Below are 23621 nucleotides of genomic sequence, written 5' to 3' on the forward strand. Positions count from 1 at the left end.
GGATATTAAAAGGTATCAAGCCCTCTTCGGGACATTTTTCTTTTACCCATCAACAGTTTGTGGATGACACTATCATGGGAGGGGAAGCTTTAGTTTAGGAGGGTAAAGAGATGAAGACATTACTGGATGTGTATATCAGGGTATCAGGCCACCTAATTAATTGGGCAAAAAGCTCAGTTTTCTTTATTAATACTCCTATTGAAAGAAAAAGGAAGATTGTTTGGATTCTTGGGTGTGGGGTTGGAAACCTTCCAAGTAGCTATCTTGGTTCCCCATTGGGAACTAAGCTGAAAGATCATTCCTGGAATGGGATTCTCAATAGGTTCAATAAGAAGTTGGTAGGATGGAAAGGTACCACTTTAAGCCAAGCTAGAAAATGTCTTTTGGTGAAATCATCTCTTCAGAATCTTCCAATGTATGCCCTAAGTCTCTTTGGGATACTGGCTAAATATGTTGATAAAATGGAAAAGATCCAAAGCGATTTTCTTTGGTCTTGTCTTTAGGAACACAAAAGATACCCTCTTGTGGCTTGGGATAATGTTTTCCTCCCTAAGAGTTATGGAGGTCTTGGAATTAGGAACTAAGACATCTTAATAAGGCTCTTCTAGCTAAGAAAATTTGGTGCATTTTTTATAGTTCGGGGGAATGGAGAGATGTTTTAATGGAGAAGTATATTAGAAGGCCTTCTCTAATGTTTTTTCTTAATGATCTTGACATCCCAAATGGTTCAATCATTTGGAATGGCATTCTTAAGGTAAGAGACCTGGCTAATTCTAAGACCAAGTGGAAAGTGGGAAATGGTGAAGACATCCTCTTCTGGCATGATAACTGGTTGTTTCAGGGTCCTCTCATTAATAATCCTATTTATTACAACTGGGCAAATATTTGTATTAGGAAATTTGGATTGAAAGTTAGAGACTACATAACAAACTAGGGATGGAGAGACCTGTCTCTCATCCCAAATGATCTCAAGCCAATAATGGTGATGTTGAATTCAATGATCTTGAACAATAAGAGGGATGAATTAATATGGGATGAGAATCCTAATGGTTGCTACTTGGTGGCATTAGGGTATAATTCCCTTTGGAGCCTGAAAGAGAAACCTCCTTGGGCTAAGGCCTAGTTGCCTGGCCTTACCCCTAAGATTAATATGTCCTTCTGGCTGATGTTACAAGATAAAATTCTCACTTTGAATAATTTGGCAAAGAAAGGTCGGTATATCCCAAATAGATGTATTCTTTGCAAGAATCAATTGGAATTGGTTAATCATATTTTTATCCATTGTCCATACTCCATGGAGGTTTGGGATTTGCTCACAAAGAAATATGGGGTTAGTTGGTGCAAGTTAGGTAATGTTTTGGATTTCTTTTGTCAATGAGATAGTATGTATAAAGGAACAAATTTGCATGCTATAAGCTCCTGGACTTTGCCTCACTTCTGCTAGGGAGTTTGGAAGGAGAGAAACAATCAAATTTTTAGAGACAGTGAGGAACTTGCTTATGTGCTTGTGGACAAAATCAATAGTAATATGAAGGAAAACTTTCAAATAAGAAAGCGGGGAGATATTGAAGATGGAGGTAGGAATAAGGAAAAGGAAAAGGACACGATAAATAAAATACAGGAGGTGAAATGGAAACTCCCACCTAAGGGTTGGCATAAAGCCAACTTCGATGGAGCAGCTAAAGAGAATCCTAGTCTTTCAGGATGTGGAGGAATAATTAGAAACTATCATGGTTGAGGAATTGTTCCTCTCTCCTATCCCTTGGGAATCCAAACAAACCATTATGTTGAAGCTAGTGCTTCTCTCCACATTGTTAAATTAGCCCTAGATGTGGGAGTCAAAAAATTATGGCTAGAGGAGCACTCAAATAATATTATCAGATGTATCAAAGGAGTTCTTCATCCCGCCTGGACAATTGCAAATATAATTGAAGAAATTCGTAAAACACTTGGCAAATTTGAATGCATTTATGTAAGCCATGAGTACAGGGAGGCTAATTTGGTGGTTGATTGATTTGCCAACGAAGCAGTAAAAAAAGAAATGGTGATGATATGGAAAATTGGCAAGAATATTTTGGTAGATGCAAAAAGCCTAATCGATCAAGAGAGGATCCAAGGAGGTACAAGTGAAATCCTAAGTTAATTATGGAAATTAATGCAAGTATGGGTGAAAGCCAATGCAATTATGGTAAATACGGAAGGAATAGGCGGGTGATGTTTACCATGTCAAATTGACGTGCTTTATGGGTCATCTATTTCTCTTATCATTTTTATGGAATCAAAAGACTAAGCGATGTCAAACAAAGTATATAGTGGATTGAGAAAGGGAAACAAAGGATGGTGTTTATGAGAATTGTAAACATTCAGGCAACAGAGATGGTGGGTGAAAGGAGTAGGAAAGAGCTAGTAGGAGAGGCAAACAAATGGAATCAAAGAACCAAAGTTTGGGAGAAGCTTGAAAAGGGTGGAATTGCAAATTATATCACCAAGCTTCATGGATATGAGCCAGCAAAAATCAATCTTATGATGAATTCATGGAAGGATGGTAGGGTCAAATTGGATGGGGTATCATATCAAATTATTATGGAGATCATCACCCATGTGATTGAAATTCTAGACGAGGGGTTAAAGTTATATACAGATAAGAAGGTGTCTGCGAATGCGGTTAAGGATTTCGCTAAGAATATAGAAGAGAAAAAGGAATTGGTGAAATGCAATACCTACTATGAGATGGACTTAATTAAGAAGCTCTAGAGGTATGCGTTGAGGGCCATTATTAAGTATATATCTCTAGATACAAGATTTGATAGGGTTAGAACCCATCATTTTGTTTTTCTTAATCATTTTCATCATGGGGTTAAGGTTTCATTTCCATTTTATTTGTATTATTCCATGCACAAGAGCATTTTTGGGCATATTAAAAAACCTACTTCTAACCCAGCCCTACATGAGGTTTTACTTCTCCTTATCTATGAGCATTTTAAGGCTCAATCTAGGAGTAAAAACTTGGCTCGTGCAAGGGCTGCTTTCAAGGAGATGGGGAGTTCTAACTTCTCCTCAAATATAGAAGAGGTTTAGAGTATAAGCTCAGAGGAGGAGGAGGATTATCTCTCGTCTAGAAAGAAGGCAAGGGGAAAAGATAAGGAAACACCTACTTCAACTAAGGTTCTGTGTAGGAAAAGCCCCAGGGGCCTCGAGCCCAAAACTGTTGGTCAGGGGGAAGAAGAGTATAACAAAGAAGGTGAAGACATGGATACAGATGAGGAGAATAAGGGTGAGGAACATGAAGATAGAGAGGAGTCAGTTGATAATCCCAGAAAGAAGAAGAGGAGGACATACCCTTAGAGGGGAAAATTGTTTCTTGTCCAAAGATTTTAGTGCTTCCTCCCTCTCCAAGTCCCCCATAGGAGCATGAAAACAAGAAAATGGAGGAAGGAAGTGGTGAGGTGGTTATAAAAGATAGGCGTATGGCTTGGAAAAATTTCAATGTCATAACTTCAAAGATGGGGATTATGAGAGAAGTCATGAATCCCCAAATCCTTGAAGAAGAAGAGGGAAAGATCCAAATAGAGGAACTTATTGATTCGGTGTTAGTGGCCATCACTGATAATGCGAGGGAAGTTGGAATGAACCTACTTAACAATGCAAGAAATAGCATGATAGACAATTTTAGATCAATTAAATGGTTGTTTCATGAATTGGAAGAGGTTAAAGAAAGAATGGGACAGTTGGAAAGCCAGGGGAAGAAATTTGAGGAAGGGAATTTGATAGATCAGGGGGATGCTATCAGGTTGGTTGAAAAAAGAATGAAAATTTTGGAGACTTACAACCATAACATGGCTAACCAGATGATCTCTATTCTGAACTCTATCAATGAAAACATTGTTACTCTTGCTAGAAAGGTGAAAGCCAAGGGTCTTCTAGAGGATAATGAGGGAAAGGACAAAGATAAAGATAGGATGGATGAGGAAACCATCACGAACATAACCCATAGCCAACTGGATCAGACCTACTTGAAGAATCAGGAGCAAATGGCTGAGGAGTGTCAGAAAGCCTATGAAGCAGTGGAAACTATGTAGGACCTTGAAAGGAAGGCGAAGGAGTAAGTAATAGGATTATCAATTTCTATCTTTTGGCTTTTTGGTTTGTGTAGGTTTTTTGTTTTTCTTTTTGCCTGTCTTTCGATTTGGCCTTTTTGTTGGTCATAGTTCTATTTCTGGGCTTTTGTTGTTCCATTTATAGCCCTCTGATATGTAACAACTTTTGGGTTTCAGGATCCCTGTAAAACCTATTTTTCTTATCAAAAACATTTGTTGTGTGTCTTGGTTTTCCATAATGATAACATGTAGGTTTATTGTTCTTTGTCTTTGCATTCCTCTGTTCTCCCCTTTTTGATGATTCTCCTTCCTTGGTAGATGACAAGTGCTCAACATAGCCTAGACCATATGTGCCATGGACTCTTCTTTGTGATCTCGTCAACTCTTCATAGTATCTCACATCTTATTTGGGTTTATTCAACCTTTCAATGAGTTCCTTTTCAAATCTCAACTCGTTCCTTAAATGAACATTTTCTAATCTCATATTTGCAATCTCCACATCTTTCCTATTAAGCTCTTGATTTACACTTAGCAATTGATTGAGCATATCAAATTGCTTGCATGTGAGTTTTTTCACATCAAATGTCCTTTCATCAAGTCTTGTGGCCATTTGTCTCTAGTCCTCATCAGCCATTGCCTTATCTTCTTCAACTTTCTTTTTCTATTTAGTTACTTCACATAGTCTTACTAATTAGATTTCATGCTCTCTTTAGTCCTCTTATCTCTTCATTCCATGTATTTTTCCTCTCTAAGAGGTCTACTATTGTCGCATCACTTTCACTAGAATTTCCATCATCAAGTAGTCCTTCAATGTCTTCCTCCTAGTATTGTGTATCATTCTGTAGGATTGTCATCTTCTTCCTTCTCTATAAGGATTTTTTCAATTCCTCTCTTGATGTTGTAGTGTAAGATGTATATAAAGCTTATGATTTTCAATGATCTTTGCCAACTTATAAGCCTCCATCTCCAATATCTTGACTCTCAAGTGGTTAGACTTCTGCTAAAAGATTACAACTTTGATACCAATTGTTGAAAGAATATTGGGAAAGTTAGATACTAAGAGGAGGGGGTGAATCAATATCTATAAAACTTTTGCCTTTGAAACAAATATTAAATCTGATATCTTTCACCTTAAACTCCTATCTCAACAATATCATAAATCACATTAACATTTACTATAATGATGTATCAGATCTAACAACTAATCACATCAATGAAATATGAAAGTAAGTGATCAACATATAATAAAAATATTTTGGTTACCCTAAAGCCCTCCAAAGTGAAGGTAAAATTGGGGTGGGGATGACACCCACAAATCTTCACTACTACAACAATAAAGTTCACTTGTTAGGGCTACAAGTTTGATCACTTTTGATGATCTATCTTGTGAGGGGCCTACCCTATTAAGAGCTTACAAGACTTATTCAATCTACCTTGATCAAAGGATTTCAAAAAATAACTAAGTAAGCACTTTGTTAGGAGATTTACAAAGTTCTGTTAGGACCACTATGTTAAGAGATTTACCCTGAAACACTTTGCTAAAATGTATCAGTACCTGATCCTTTGGTTTGCACTTAATCTGATAATTATGGATCTCCTCTTTCCAATCTCTAATATGATCTCTAATTTGATATATTTGTGTTCATCCCATCACTTATTTGCTTAGTCACTCTATCTGATTCACCTTCAAACTTTGATTCAAGCATCCCAACTTATCTTCTCTCGCATATATGCACACATCCTAAAAATAGGGTTTGGATCCTCCTTTTTATAACCAACTAGAGAAGTTTCTAGATCAAGATCGATGATCCAAATCTCTCCCTTTTACCGCTTATACTTTCCATTTTTTTGATTGATTAATCACCTTGCATAGTAATTAATGATTCATAACAAAATGTGTAATTAGCTCCTTAAATTGCTCCTTGAACATTAAAAAATGCATCCATGTCGGCAAAAATAGTTTACCCTAATGTTTGTGAAATTCCAAACAAACATACCAAAACTGGTGTACTCAACACATGAATACTCTGATGCTCGATCATAACTAATCTTCATTTTGTCCCTCAACTTCTATCTTCCCAGCACAAACTATATGACTTAGCATGAATTGACTTTAAATAGCTTAGTTTAAATAGTGTTATGATCAACTCAACATGTATTGTCTTATGTCTCACTTGACATGGATTGGAGTATTTGACAACTATAGACTTTCTCAACAATAATAACTGCTCAACTTAAACTAAGATATGAACAAGTCTAATATACATAGCTCACTCATAGTAGGATGGCTCAGTCGTAGTGATGACCCACCAACTATGCCATAGGAATGACTAAGTTTTTGAGACTAATAGACAAATTACATTAGGAATCAACAATCTCCCCCTTTGACATTAGTGACAAAAACACTTTTTCATGATCCACCATTACATCCAAAATTGAAAATAGTACTCCCCATTTTACTGTGACTCAGTCTTCATAAAGACTTCAATATATACAACTTCAAAATAAGTATTCATTGCAAAAAAATCCAAGAATCGTACTTTTCATGTCCATCTCTATTTGTGTTTTCCCCTTATGATATTTTCCACTTGTTTTTGTTACTCATGGCTATTGGGGTGAAGGGGTCAAACCATACTTGTCCAAAATTGGTTTGTGAATCTATATAACCATTGCCAATGCATTATCCCAACTCGATATGACAGTTTCCAAAACTTGAATTTTTATTTCTAGCTGAGTAGCTAGGTCAACTAAACTTTCTGTAATAGAGAGATGTGAATCTCTTTTAGTTATATCCTTTGCTATTGATAACTCTCTCTACATAACCTCTAGATGAGGTATCAATATTGACTGAATGGGAATAAGTTTTTCTCTCATCCAATCATCTGTGGCTTGCAATTCAGCCAATCTCCCATGGGAAAATATCAATCTATTATAATTAATGAAACTTGAACATGTGTCCACGTTCAAAGAATGTCCTTTAGATTTTAAATCTAATTGCAGCTTCTCAATCTGATCCTAAATACCTTGAGTGAATCTTGTTACATCACATAATATTTTATACAAAGTTTGGATATTCTTTACTATGCCTTCTACATTATTTATAAGCTAATTTCAGTTGACACTTTCTCCAAAATATTATTCTCAAACCATTGCATTAGCCTATCATTAGCCTCAATATCATCGTTATTCACCTTTTCTAGAATATGAACTAATTGGGCCATTATTGGAGTTTTTCAATCAACATATTTTATATCATAAGTGTAAGAATTTGGCTTAGGCCAGAATTCACCCAAGACCAAGGAACTGAAACACAAGCACATAGTAGACCAAAGATAGAGTATGATCATAATGACAGTATTCATTCAATGTGCCATATAAGCCATATTAAGAGTACAGTAGGAGTGCCTGTATATAAAGGCCTTTGGAGAGCTTCTAGAATGCATAGAAGTTAGCGTCATGATAAGTCATACAACCAGGCACATGTCCACCAGATATGGGTTATCCCCCATTAAGCACAAAATTAAGTGTGATGATGTGAGGATAAGCCTACAATGGTGTATCATGCAAATCAGTGGTGTAGACAACATGTGCTAAATAAGGAGTGTGAATAACTATGTTGTCAACATGACAACTCAGTGAATGATGCAAACTCCAGTGTTGTAGACACCATGTGCATAATTAAAGTTGTGTACTTCTATGAGAGTACACAAACTCCTAAGTGTCTCACCTAAATAAATAATAAAATAATGCAAAATAATTAAATAATGCATTAACCTAAGTAAACTTAAGTAAGTGTAATAAGTAAATACTTATTTAAACCAACAATAAGCATCAACAAATATATCTTTAATCTCTTTTAGTACCTATTCCTGGTGATGCTCCCTTCTCAATTCTTCTTGTCCAGTCTTCCTGGCTAATAGGTCTTTCAAAATTTGCATTTACTCATAAGTTAAGTGATCAATTTCATACTTCAGGATCACTATAACTTCATCCAACATTACTAGCTTCCCAGGTGATCTAGCCTTCTCCTTACAATTTCTTCTTTTTAAACTTACGTGTGTTGCTACTCGGCAATGCTAATTGTAGAGAATGTGAAGAAACTTTCATTCTTGATCTTGTCTATTTTTTTGCTTCCTTCTATTATTGACCCTATTCCTCGGTCCTTGCATCACTTGGTGGATCTGTCTCCTTTGTTCCCTCAATAAGAGGTCTTGAGACTTGCGGTCTTATTTCACTTGTAGTAGATCTATCTACTTGAGCATTTAGTACATCAATGTGACCCTCTATGGTCTGATTTGTATTAGTGGGCTCATCATCTCTTGTCTCTTTAATCATCAGCATACTCTATTTCTTGGCATCTATAATAAGTGTCTTCTATTGTAATTGTGCATTGTAATCAATAGTAACTTGATGCAGCAAGAATCTGAGGGTACCCCTACTAGAGGTAATCTGGATCCCTATAAATAAACAAATAGCATAAATACAACAACAAGATACACAGAACTAGGAGAGGATGGTGAGCGAAAGTGGGAGCGAAGAGAGTTTAGGCGGGAACCAGATTATGAATTCCTCTGTACTTGGCGAGCGGTTTGGGGATTCCCCTGTCAAATATGGGGATGGTGTTTCTAGAGATGATGATGATGGCAAGTCCTTGGCAGATGTAGGTGGGGGACCCAAACAGATGGGCGAGGGACCCAAACAAAATAAAAAATGGTCTAGTCTGTTTGGGATTTGACCCACTGGAAAGTCTACTTTCCCGCCGATCAAAGATATCTCTACGAAGGATATAGGTAAGTTCTCCATTGAAATTCCTGATTAGATCATAGATAGAAATATTTCTTGTATGGATTCCACCTTGGTTGGGTGCTTCATTGGAGCACGACCAAATATTGAAGACGTGTGTGCTTTTGTCCAGAGAAAATGGTGTTTAAAGGGTCAAGTGGACATCTCTGCTATGGCCAAGGGCTATTTATCTTTTTGTTTCTCTTGTGATGGGGATAAGAGAGATATCCTATGTTGTAGCCCTTGGGTTATGGGGAAACATACCATGCTGTTACAAAAATGGGCTCCAAATCTTTACTCTCTGGATGATTCAGTTATTCAAGCCCCTGTGTGGGTTAAGCTTCAAGGTCTCCCTCTTGAGTTTTGGGTGGAAGATTTTTTTAAGGGCATTGCCAATACTTTTGAAGAACTCCTCTCTTTAGATCCGGTGATGATTTCAAGGAGGAGACTGAACTATGCCCGATTTTGTGATGGGGTTTCCCGTGGGGTAGATCTTCTGGAATCCATTACGCCAAAATCAAAACTAGGTGTTTGGGACCAAAGGATAGAGTATGAATCAATCCCTTTCGCTTGCTTCCATTGCAAGAAATTGGGCCATTAGGCAAAGCAATGCCCATCTCTGAAAGGAAAAGCTAAAAAGACGGCAAAGAAAAGTAAGAAAATTTGGGTTAAGAAAAACCTATCTAAAGATATGGTGGCTGCAGCTAAGGGGCCTGCTCCTCCAAAGGACAAAACCCAAAAGGATAGTTGCTCTATGATTGGAATGGAAGGTGCCCCCCAATTTGATCTTTCAGCACGGAAAGATGTTTCTAAGGAGGTTGGAAAGATTATAGACCTGAAAAAGACTATTGGGGAGAATACTGGTCTGGTTTTCCCCTCGAAGGAGCTTAATAAGGACTCACCATTGATGGTGACTGAGGGGACTTCCCCTTCTCAAGTTCCCTTGGTTATCCCTGAGATTTTTTGTTCGAAGAGGAATCAGGAAGCTTCAGATAATCTTTCTATGGAGAATCAGATTTCTATTTCTTCTGCTCAGGTTCCTGTGCTGAAGAATTATTCCTTTGTTAGTGGAGTCGTTGAGGATATTCTCACTATCTTCCATGTTGAGGAAGTAGTTTTGGAAAAGGATAATTCTGAGGCCAACTGGACAACAGTTGAAATTTTTTCTAAGGGTAGGAAGAAAAATAATAAAAAAGAAGATGAGGATACTGCCCCAGTGATAAGCAATAAGAAGGGTTCCAAAGTTGATTTGAAAGCTATTAAGGGTAAGTCTGGTCAATCTAAGAAAGGTGGAGCCATTGTCAAGAATGGTGATGTTGGGTCTTCTCCTTCTCCTATTGGTAGATGTTCAAATTCGATTATAAGAACAATGGAGGCTATTAAGAACTTTGCAGATGGTAGTCAGAGAACTATCCTTGACTCCAAACATTTTGTTAAATTATGAAGATCATTTCATGGAATATAAGAGGGTTGAATAATCCTCACAAACAAGATGTTTTAAGGAACATGTTTAGGGATAATAGACCTAACATTTTTGTTATCCAAGAAACTAAGATGCTAAAGGAGAAGGTGGAAGGTCTTTCTATTTTTAAGGGGGGAAAGATTGTTGGCAATGATTCTGATGAAGCTTATGGAGGCTTGGCTGTATTTTGGATTAATAAATGGATTCAGGGGGATCTCATCCATCATAGTAGAAATATGATGAATGTGCATTTTGTTAATACAAAAGACAACTTTAGTTGGGTTCTGACTAATGTTTACACCCCCAATACCAAATGGGGAAGGAAGGCTTTGTGGGAAGAAATTTCTTATCAAAGAAAGTTTTTTGCTAAGGATAAGTGGTTGGTGATTGGAGATTTTAATACCCCCTTAAAGGATTCTGAAAAATGGGGAGGTAATCAGACCAATCTAGATAATAGATTAGATCTTATGCATTTTATTGACTCTCATATGCTTCATGACATTAAGTTACATGGGATTGAGTACACCTGGACGAATAGGAGAATAGGTAAGGATCTTATTCAGGTCAGATTAGATCAGGCTCTTATTAGCAATGAGTGGATTTTGAATTATAAATGTTCCCTTAGTGCCCAGGTTAGGGTTGGGTCGGATCACTATCCGATTTTCTTCTCTGCTGACCAATGCTTCTTTAAGAAGAATTTCCCCTTCGAATTTGAAAAAATGTGGACCTTACATCCTAATTTGGAGAGTCTCATTCAAGAGAGGTGGAACATTAATGTTGAGGGTACTGCTTTGTTTAGAGTGGCAACTAAATTGAAAAATGTTAAGAAAAACATCAAAATCTGGGATAAAACCACCTTTGGTAACATTTTTTAGAACAAAAACAAGATTGTGGAGGAACTCAAAGACATTCAAGACAAGATTCAAGCTTATGGTTATGAGTTGGTATCTAGGGAAGAGGAGAGTGATAAGTTGGTTGAACTTCATGATATTATTACTAAGGAGGAAATGTTCTGGAGACAACAATCCCAAAAGGTTTTTCTTAAAGAAGGTGACAGGAATACCAAGTTCTTTCATATGACCACCCTCAAGCATAGGATGGCTAATAGTATTTCTAAAATTAAGACGGATGATGGAATGACTGATAATGAAGATGTTATTAAAAGGGAGGCCATGTTGTTCTTTTCTAGCTTGTTGCAATGTGACCCTGTCCTCAGTGTTGAGAAGCAGAATTTGTTCCTGGATTGTATTCCTTCGTGCATCTCTGAAGCCCAAAATTCTTGTCTTTCGTCCATACCTTCTATGGAAGAGATTTCTAAAGTTTTTTTCTCTTTTGAAGGCAATAAGGCCCCAGGTCCTGATGGGTTTCCTCTCCTATTTTTTCATAAATTATGGCATATTATTGGTTTTGATGTTTGTAATGGGGATAAGGAATTTTTTGGCTCAAGAAACCTCCTTAGAGAGCTTAATGGTACTTTTATTGCTCTTATTCCTAAGAAGTCAGGTGCTAATTGTATGGATCAGTTTAGGCTTATTAGTTTATGTAATTCTTTTTATAAGATCATCTCCAAAGTTTTGACTCTTAGAATTCTCTCTATTCTTCCGGTTATTATTTCTAGACAGCAAAATGGTTTTGTTTTGGGCAAATAGATTTTGGATTCCATTATATTTGTACATGAAAACATTCATTCTCTGGTGGTTTCTAAGAAGGAAGGGTTTCTTATTAAGCTTGACCTTTCTAAAGCGTATGATAGAGTTGACTAGAACTTCCTTCTAAGGGGGTTGGAAGCTTTTGGCTTTAATAAGAGATTCATGGATCTTATTTTTATGTTAATTTCTTCAGCTTCCTTCTCTGTGCTTGTTAATGGCTCCCCTTCCCCCTTTTTTAAGGCTTCTAGGGGCCTTAGACAGGGAGACCCTATTTCTCCTATTCTTTTTATTATCTTGGCTAAGTGCTTGGGAAGATATGTTAATAATATGGTTGTCAAAGGAGACTTTGTGGGTCTTAGTCTGTCTTCCTCACCTCTAGTTTGCCCACATCAGCAATTTGTGGATGATTCTATTGTCATGGGGGAGGCCTCAATGCATAATGCAAGGAATATTAAGAGGGCTTTGACTGACTATGGAGATGCTACTGGCCAGATCATTAATTGGAACAAAAGTGTGATTTACTTTATCAATGTTAGTGAAGCTAGACAATTAAAGATTAAAAGGATTATTGGGTGTGAGAGTGGTTCTTTGCCAAGCACTTATCTGGGGTTACCTATGGGTTTATCCCCTCCTAATAGCTTTTGGAATTCTTTGATTAATAAGATTCATGTCAAACTTGCTGGTTGGAAGGGTTCTCTCCTCAGTCAAGCTGGGAAGGTGATTATTTTGAAATCTATTCTTCAAAGTGCTCCACTTTATGCCTTGAGTGTCTTTAAGATTCCAAGAAAGTTTGCTCTTGCTATTGAGAAAATTCAAAAGACCTTTTTGTGGACTGGTATGGAGTCTAAAAAGAGACTCCCTCTTATTGCTTGGGAGAATGTTTGTATTCCTAAAGGGAAAGGTGGGCTTGGGCTACAAAGGATTTCTACTATGAACGAACTTTTACTAGCTAAACTTGTTTGGAGATGGCATAAGGAAGAGGGGGAATGGAGGAACATTTGGGAGGATAAATACAATTCGGATAACTTTGATTTTCAGCATTTCCTTTTCTCTGATGTTGATCAAGGGGGATCTCAGATATGGAAGAATGCTAAAAAATTTAAACATATTTTAAGGAAAGGAGTTAAATGAAAGGTTGGTAATGGATTGAAAGTCCTTTTTTAGGAAGACATTTGGATTTTGGATCACCCCCTTTGTGATGACCCTAGATGGAATGGGTTTATGGTGCAGTACAAGAATCAGTTTGGTACTTTGGTTAGTGATTACTGGAATAATGATATGTGGGTCAATCTTCTTAGGGTGGACCTAAATCTGGTGGAGCTTGCTAAATGTTTGAATGCTTGTTGTTTGAATCATGAAGAGGATATTCTAATTTGGAAAGATGATCCTAGTGGAGAATACTCCATTTCGTCTGCCTACACAAATTCTTTTGAGGATCATGATGTACCTTGCTAGGCTACGGCTTGGGTGAAAGGTATGACTCCTAAAGTTAATATTTTTTTTTTGGATTCTTTTGCAAAACAAAATTTTAACTCTTGACAATCTTAAGAAGAGGGGGTTTTTCATTATCAATCGATGTGTCATCTTCAAAAATGATGGGGAGTCAGTGGACAATATTATGCTTCATTGCTCCTTTACTAAGCAGGTGTGGGATTTTATTTGGAGTTTGATGAACATGGACTGGGTATCCCATGCTACCATCCAGTTGTTCTTTTCTTCTTAGAGAGTTCCTCTCAAGAATACTTTAATTATCAATTTGCGGGAACTTATTCTTCCTTATCTTTGCTGGGGTATATGGAAGGAACGCAATGACAGAATCTTTAGAGGGGTGGAATCCAATCCTACTCAGATTTTCCATAAAATCAAGGTCTATTTGCATGAAAATATCAAAAATTGTGGTAAGGGACAGCAACCTTTTAATGAATGGGATGCTGGGGTGATGAATAATTGGAATATCAAGAATATGATTTTGAATACTAAAGATCCCAACCTTAGGTAAAGTGCTAGATGGGACTGCCCTCTGACCAATTGGTTCAAAATTAACTTTGATGGGGCCTTGAAAGGGAACTTGGGCATTGCTGGTTGTGGAGTGATGATTAGAAATTCTAATGGGGACTTTGTTGGTGGTATGGCAATACCTTTGGGTCATCAAACCAATCATGTTGTTAAAGCCTCTGTTGCACTTTATGGTCTTATTTATGCTAAAGATCCGAACTTGAAGAACATTTGGATTGAAGGTGATTCCCTCAATATTATAAACTGCTTTAAAAAAATTTATCCACCTTCATGGACCATTAGTAATATTATGTCTAAGGTTGGTTATATTATTAACTCCTTTCAAAATTGCATTATATCCCATAATTATAAGGAAGCCAATGGTTTAGCTGATTGAGCTTTGAATGTGGCATGTTGTAATGATCAAAAAATCATATGGGATTCATATGACACTTTACTTGTTGATGGTTGTGAGCATGTTAAGCAGTACAAATGGAAATCCCAGCAAAAATCCTTTAATTATGATGTTGTCATAGAATTATGATTTTAACTCCTTTGGAGTGAGGTGGGCAATTATTTTTAGAAATGTGGGCAGAACGCATGATTTATGGGTTGCCTCTTTCTATATGTGGTCAGGTAGTGGTATTCGCAGAGTTTTTGGGGGCTTTCAGTGTGTGCAAACTAGTGCTTTTGTTGTAGAGATCATGGGAGGTAAGAGGAAACAAGTCGAACCACCTAGCTGCGTGGATTGGAAGAAGAAAACTGAGGTGTGGGATATTCTTAGGTGTGGAAATTTTATTGGTTCCATGGAGAGACTCAAAGGTAACAATCCAGCTATTACACACTAGTTTGTGAAATCTTGGAAGGATGGTTTTGTTATGGTTGGGAACCAAAGGTTGGAGGTTACGGAAGAAATCATTGCAGAGGCTACGGGTTTGGAGTTGGATGGGATGAATTTCTATAGGGAAAGGAAGATCTCAGATAAGGCGATTGATGACTTTGTCAAGACCGAACAGGAAAGAAATTGACTAGTTAAAATAGGTACTTATTTTAACCCGGCTTTTGTGTCTCATCCATGGCAGTTTGTGTTCTATGTTATTATGGAATATCTAATTTTAGATGGAAGATATGCAAAACTATATGGTTACCATTTTGTGTTGGCAAATCATTTTTGTCATGACATTAGAGTAAATTTTCCTTCATACCTGTTGCAATCTCTCTCTAATTCTACCCTAGCTATTCAGCGTGACCCGACTGGTGAACATGTTTGTCATGAAGGATTAACGGTTTTGATTATGAATGTGTTGAAATCTAAAAAAACCTTGAAACCTAGAAATTTTAAAGGGGAAGATCAAGATACTAAAGGAAGTATTCAGGAAAAGGGCTATGACTCTGAGACACAAGATGAGGCAGAAGGGGGTCTGATTAGTCCTAAAAGAGGTATGGGTGGTAGCACTAAAAAGAAAAAATAGAGTGTTGAGAAGGATGATTCTGATCGGGAGAGGGAAAGTGATTTTGTTGATGAAATTGTTAGAGAACATGCAAAAAATAGGGGATGTAGCAAAGGGAAGGGAAAAGGGCTTCTCCTCTATTGGATGATGAGCCCCTTGCTAAACGTTTGGAAAGAAAAAGAAAGTCTTTACGGCGACAGGAAAACAAAAATGTGAAAACAAGGATTGAGGCTTTCAACTTTATTGATGATGGTGAACAAGTGTTTAAATCTGATGGAGGTGATTGTGTTGGTGGTGGAATTGGGCCCACTAAAGGCTTATTTGGTAACCCTGGTTCTATAAAGAAGGACATTGACATTCTTAAACATAAAATAGTGTTGTTGAACAAAGAAATGGAGCATCTTAGCAAGACTACCATAGGGGAAAGAACATCTCAGAAGTCATAGGTAATGCAAAATAAGTGAAAAATCTGATGCATAAGATCCCTGTGTTGGAAGCCAAGAAGAAGGTGATGGACAAGGACATTAGCAGTATCCAGGGGAAGGTGTCTTAATTTGAAATCAGGCTGGGTAACATGGATAAACAACTCAGACAATTGGGGGATAACATGACCAGCGTCCTGAAAAAGAATAAGGCAGATAAAGGTCAGGTTTCTCCCTCGGGGGCACACTCTAAAGGCCCTAGCAAGCATACTTGGGCCAATTCAAAGAAGATGGAGGAAACCACTAAGAAGGATGAGGTGAATGCTATTGTTGAGACTATGCATTCTCTGGTGGACTAGGCTGTGCATCTGATTAATACTCTTTAGCTGGTCGGTTGATGTTCCTTTGCTAGTCTTTTGCTGTCTTTTCTAGCAATGTTGTCTGTGACCTCTTTATGTTTTCTGAGGTCTGTTTCACGTTGTTTGTTTGTTCTCTTTTAATGATACTTTCTTAATACTCTATTGATGTAAGGTTTCAGGTCCTTTAAAACCTAGTTTTACTTAATCAAAACAACAAGATACACAATCTGATACCAAATGCAACTCTTTATTCATAAAACAACTATTTACATACAATATGCTCGACTGTAAGGCCTTCCAGGTTAGGGCCAAATATAATAGCAACAATTACAAAAATAGTTATACAAGATCCCTCAAGATCTAATCCAAACCCTAGCTAATCCAAATCCATACTTTGGTAGAAACCTCCAAGGAAGGTCTAAACTTGTGCTCGCAAGCCCACCAAGCAATCTCCTTGTTTCCCAAGCCTCAACTACCAGCCCTTCTCAAAGTTTGCTCCTCTACAACCTCCTCTTCTCCAAGATGGATGAATAATAAATAAAGACTCCACAAGACCCCCTACCTATACCCAACTAAGCCACAAGTCAACCTAGTAAGCTACAAATTAAATAAACCCTTACGTTAAATACATGTTGAGCCACAAGCTGGCCTCCAATAGATATTAAATACCAAATGCCTTAAAAGGCTTTCAATACTTATTAAATGCATCAAGAAAAATTATCCAAGACCAAGATAGGTCCACACAAACTCCAACAATCAATCCACATCATGATCTCAATCCTCATGCAATAAATACACCAAATCATTTGAACAAATCCTCAAGAACTCCATCCTGCAAGCCACACTATCGAGCATCAGCAAAACCACAAGCATCATTGAGCTCCCATAAGCATTTCTGAGAAATAGTATATGTTAAGCACTAGTATATGTCAAGCACCTTCAAGGAATGAGCCCCTTCAATGACCGAGCACCTCAGCCAACTCTACACCCAATAACGATCGAGCACAACTCCTTTGGTGATCAAGTCCACCAACTCCAAGGTCAAACCACACCATCTTGTAGGATTGCCAGCAAGCCTAGGATGCTACATCATAACTATAGGTCTTTCAATTATAGTCACAATTACCTGTTGATCTATATTTATCTTACCAATATGTGGATATTCTCTAATTTGTACAGTAATTGGATTGGTGGTGTCCGTCAGAGTATCTTGAATAGATTTAGGAGCTTGCTCCTCTATCTCTGACTCGGTAGATATTATCTTTTTTGGCTCATTGATAGCTATAATAACTTTGGGCTAAGTAGTGGTAGGAGTTTCATCCTCAATGATGATTGTCTCTATCTGTTATTTCTTTTTTTAAGCCATTTTCTCTATTGTTTCTACTAATTGTTCTACATCACTATACAAATCTTCTATGTTATCCAACTCAACTCTATCATCTTCCTTTTCTTCCTCTTCCATTGGTGTTGGCATTAGCCCAAAAGCTTTCTTCCAAAAAAAAATTCTTTCCTAAACAACATCTTCAATTCTATTTCTCAAAACTTTATATGCCCTTGTCTTACACGCAAATTTATTTGCATAGTCTCTCAAGGCTATAGACATATGAGTTTTTCCTAAATTAGGCATAGTTTGGGCAAATATTGTTTCCATTATTTGTCTTTCAGTGGTTAATTCCAATTTCTACTTAGCATCAATTTTATTATATAATTCCTCGAGCAATTCTTTACCTATTTTTATTGGTGTGTATTTAAAATTCACCATCATGTCCAAAACAACCTATTCAACTTTTTCTTTATCACTTCTATCTAAAGTATCATACTTTACATGTTTAAAGCATGTTAACCTTATGGAACATCTAATGTTCTCACATAATTTTTCAATGTCCTGAGGAGCTCACCTTGGCACTATTTGAAACTTGCTTAGATTGTTTGATTTAGTCCGCTTGGCTTCATCATCCTTTTCTTCATGGGGTTTGGCAACAAGTTTTATCCTTGACCTTTTCTTCTGCTGACCATGTTTGGTCTCCTTTGCCTCTGATGACCTCTTTGTGCCATTTTTTGGCCTATTTAGCTTTACTATCTCTTTGTTAGAAATAGATAATACTGAGAGGGGGGGTGAATAAGTCTATTACAAACTTTTGCACACAACTGAATATTGTTAATTACTTTGTATCTTGCATATGAAAGTAAACCAACAATGTTGAATAGTAAACATAATCATACACATAGAGAACTCATAACACCATTATTTGTTAACTAGGGAAACCATGGCCAAGAGAAAACCCCAGTGGGGATGATACCCACTAGATGATTCACTAAACAATAGGATTTGGTTAAGGATATTGACCCTATTAGGAGTCTATGAAGTACATATAGTGTTTTGAGTCCTTGTTAGGGGACTAGGCCTTGTTAGAAGCCTCAACCCTATTAGAAGTTGATACAGTCCTATTAGGCATTGGTAGATCAATTACAATGTATGCAAGAAGAGTCCACTTCCCTATCGTGCAATTATATAATTTAGTTCCTTCACAAAATATATATACATACAATACTTGCTTTGCTATTGTAACTCTAATCTTACTTCAAATTTTGCATCACATAAGGCTCATAGATGGTTCTCACAATAGTTTTCATGTCACATCTAATCACGCAACTTCCACAATATATGTGCATTGTACATATTCACTGCGCAACTCACACTTTATCTAAGCAACATAAGATCTTTACTTATATCTTGCGCATTCATAAATTGTTCCTAGTCAGCTTCCATGACTTCACACGCTTGACATAATATAAAGTAATATCCACATAGTTGGCTTAATATAACTTTGTAATTATTTTGAAACCAAAATAATTCCTAAAGCTGTACAACTCTGTTTTAAGCTATGCTTTGTTATGCACTGTTAAATGCCAGCACATATTAACTTACTGTAACTTGTGTCATACTAACCATACACACATGCACACTGGTACACATCATCATGAAGGTATCACAAAGCTTTCCTCAATTGCGCATAAGCTAACTCTCTATTCATTGTTTGTACTGTTAAGATCTATTCACTGTATTGTTGAAAACTATCTAATACTTAGACAATTTTCTATCTCTGAAACCATAAATTGAAATGCTGAGTTTATGTTGCCATAAATGACAACCATCAAGACATCTAATTGACCATATTTCTACCAATCTCCCCCTTTGGCATTGATGGCAACATTTGGAAAAATTGGCTAAGTCCCAAAATGATGTCATACATAACAAAAACAAATAAAATAACTACACAAAAATTGCCTTCAAAACATAACAATTTTATTCATGTTTTGATGGATCATTACATTCTTTATCACTCATTTACATTGATACATACATAAGCTCCCCCTTACATATATGTTTACATCTATACAATTTTCCTCTACATAATAACACAGTACTCCCCCTTTGACATCAATGGAAAAGGTGTTAAAAATTGTATCACAAAAACTTGCTACCTGTTGTTGATCAGCGAGTCATTCTGGATATGCAATCTACAAAATCAATCTTCAATCTCTCAAAGTCGTTCTAGTTGCCTTTGACTATATCTAATATACTAATGAGTGCTCAAAGTGCATAGGATGCCACTTCAACTGCACTCAAATCAGTATAGTTGAATTTCTCATAGGGATTCTTTCCTAAAAGACATTCCTCCAACTGCCTCTGCAAAACTACAACCTTGGGTGCTAGATATTCTCTAAGAATACAGAATCTTCTTATTACCTTCTCCTTGTAAAATTCAATGCTTTTGACAGAATTATGGATCTTCTCAATCTCATTCTCAAAATCTTGAATTCTGATCTCTAGTTGTTGCAATCTTGTAGTGAGTGATTGAAGCTCACTCATATGGCCTTTGATCTTTGCATCAAAATTAGATAAGTGTAAGACATTGCATACTGTCCATAAAACTTCTTACCTTCAGTAATGGATTGTCTCAATTCCTTAATGTTTCCATCAAGTGCCTTCAAATCATTGTGCATATTGGTGCACACTGTGTTGAATAGGGTTGCATCATGATTATTTTGTGCTTGTGTTGCTGCTACTTCAGCTAACATTGCGAATTCCCCATCAAAGGTCTTCATCAACTCTTTTGCCTTGGATTGCAACTTTGGATTTTCTATAGTTGTGGAAACTATCTTCTGCATGAGCTCCAAGATTTTAGTAAGGGTCTTCTCTAAAGACTTTAAAATTTTGTTTTTCTCAAACAATTTGCTCAAAGTGCCCATTAGCTCTTTCTGATCTTCATCATCAGATGTAATAGGTACTTCTGGTAATGTTCTAGCTACTAATACTACTGAAGATATAGTAGTCTTTATCTTTTGTTCCTCTACATTCTTCTTTTCCTTAGCCTCTTTCTTCTTCTTCTCCTCTTCTTCTATCTTTTTCTTTTCCTCTTCTTATTTTTCTCTTCATCTTCATTATCAGAACTGGTATAGGCAGTGATATTGCCAACAATATTTGTCATATATGCTACAAATGGATTATCATTTGTATCAACAATTATGTGTGTGCTATTCACTTGTGCCGATTCAGTACCCATAATAATGTGAGGTGGAGATAGTGCTTGTTGTGTCCCTTCTACCTCTTCCTCTTCACTAAAAGGTGTATCTGCCTATACACATATTGGACTATCAGCCTTTGTTTGTGCACTTTCCTTAGGTACTGAGGACATATATTTCACTATAGCCTCCTCTATTTCTTGTCTTACCTCTTCATAATTACCTCTCATTAGAAGAATTTCTCTTATACCAATTATTAGAAATAGATAATGCTAAGAGGTGGGGTGAATCAGTATATTACAAACTTTTTCCCACAACTAAATATTGTTAATTATTCTATATCTTGCATATGAAAGTAAACTGACAATGTTGAATAGTAAACATAACCATACACAGAGAACTCATGACACCATTATTTGTTAACTAGGGAAAACTTGGCCAAGGGAAAACCTTGGTGGGGATGATACCCACTAGATGATTCCCTAAATAATAGGATTTGGTTAAGGATATTGACCCTGTTAGGAGTCTATGAAGTACATATAGTGTCTCGAGTCATTTTTAGAGGACTAGGCCTTGTTAGAAGCCTCAAACCTTTTAGGAGTTGTTAAAACCTTGTTATGAGTTGGTAGATCAATTACAATGTATGCAAGAAGAGCCCACTGCCCTAACATGCGATTATACAATTTACTTCCTTCACAAAATAGATATATATACAATACTTTCTTTGTTGTTGTAACTAAGACTTTCTCTAATCTTAGATCAGATTTTGCATCACATAAGGCTCGTAGATGGTTCTCACAATAGTTTACATGTCTCATCTAATCACGTAACTTCCACAATATCTGTGCATCACATACATTCACTGCGCAGCTCACGCTTTATTTGTGCAACATAAGATTTTTACTTATATCTTGTGCATTCACAAATTATTTCTCAATCAACTTCCATGTCTTTGCACACTTGACATAATATAAAGTAATATCCACATAGTCAGCTTAACAAGACTTAGTAATTATTTTGAAACTAAAATAATTCCTAAAGCCATACAGCCTTGTTTTCTGCTATGCTTTGTTCTGCACTATTAAATACCAACATAGTTAAACTTATTGTAACTTGCATTTTATTGATCATATACACATGCACACTAGTACACATCATCATGAAGGTGTCACAAAGCTTTCCTTAACTGTGCATTAGCTAACTCTTAGTGCATTGTCTATATTGTTAAGATCTGTTCATTGTACTACTGCAAACTGTCTAATACTTAGACAATTTTCTATCTTTGAATGCATAAATTAAATGTTGAGTATATGTTGCCATAAATGACAACCATCAAGACATCTAACTGGCCATATTTCCAACACTCTTTCTTTGGCTTGGTAGCTTCAAGGCTTGCTTCCTTGGATCCTTTTTTGGTTACTCTTCTTTGTGTAGAGATGGGTGGTGTAACCACTTTCTTTAGGCTTCTTTTAACCTTAGGATCAACAATTATAATCTTTTTACCCTTTCGTGCTTGAGGCTTGGAAACCACAAGATCTTTACCTTTAGATTCATCTTCTTCATCATCATCAACATCATTGTCATGATCTTCCCCTTTACCTTTAGTGATCTACAATGGTGATTCTCCAAGTTTACCCTCTAGGTCTTAGATCATTTTCTTTCTCTTATTAGCTATCTTAGGGACCTTTGTTTGCATCATTATTTTGATCTTCATAGTCTCATATGAAGTGAATGGCTTGAAACTCTTATAAATTGCTTCTATCAATTACTTCATCAATATTAAGCTCATAATGCATTGGCCTTAGCCATGCCACTCTCAATATAGCTACTTGAGCATAAGTATATTCAATATCAACCATAAAGCATATGTGCTCATAATATTGATCAACCATTGACTTAGGTATTCTTACATATTCTTCATTTTCTTTTTGAAATCTTCAAAATACCAATCCAAAATTGTTTCAAAAATTTCATCTAATTGTTAAATTTATTCATTGATATGATTGGTCACGAGTCTATCCTTATCCCACACTACATCTCCAATCATAGGAAAGGAGTTCTGAGCATAAAAGAATATACATAGTATAAGTGAGCTAAACTTACATGATTTATTCTTGGCTTTCCTGATGGCTCCAAGATTTTCAACAAGTTAAATCAATTGTAGTTCGGTCAAGTCATAGCTATGGTCCTTCTGGACTATTTTGTATCCCAAATCTACAGCTACATAAGGCACACTGTTTAGTCGACTTGACTTGTATAACTTATGTGTAATCACTCAGACTACAAACTCACGACTGGATCTTCAATTGCATCGATAGACATTCCTTGGCCATTCCACTTTGCCTTTGTGAGGTCTTCAATTATATTCCTTGCCTAGCAGCAAACAATCTTCACTCAGTCAAGAGTAGGGTAACCAGTTACTTATTGCATGATAGATTTAGATATTTTAACTAGCTCATTCTCCATCCATAACTTCAAATCATGCAACCTGTTCAAAACAATTTGATCCATTCCACCTTGAATACCTTCAGAAAAGCTAAGGCATGAGTTAGCCCTTTCTAATCAATGATTCTATTTTCCTCCTTCAACACTCCATTCTCACATAGCTTATCATATGTGTTCCTTAGTTCAAAATCACCAATTTTTCCAATCTTGCACATGTAACAAGACCTTACATCATGCACTATAATAACACAGGGTGGAATTGATCACAATGCTCCAGATGAGTCTCTAATCATCATGATCTCGGGATATGCCTTGAATTTTGGAGGAGGGCATGCATCATTGCACACAATCTGAGTATTGTTGTCCTTCAATGTCTCCTTCTTCCCACTTCTAGATGAGGAAGATGTCATTGCAAACAAGGGTTTGAACTAC

This window comes from Cupressus sempervirens, chromosome 4 (assembly GCF_028749045.1).
Source record: "Cupressus sempervirens isolate cs-2001-9-10 chromosome 4, ASM2874904v1, whole genome shotgun sequence".
NCBI lineage: Eukaryota > Viridiplantae > Streptophyta > Pinopsida > Cupressales > Cupressaceae > Cupressus > Cupressus sempervirens.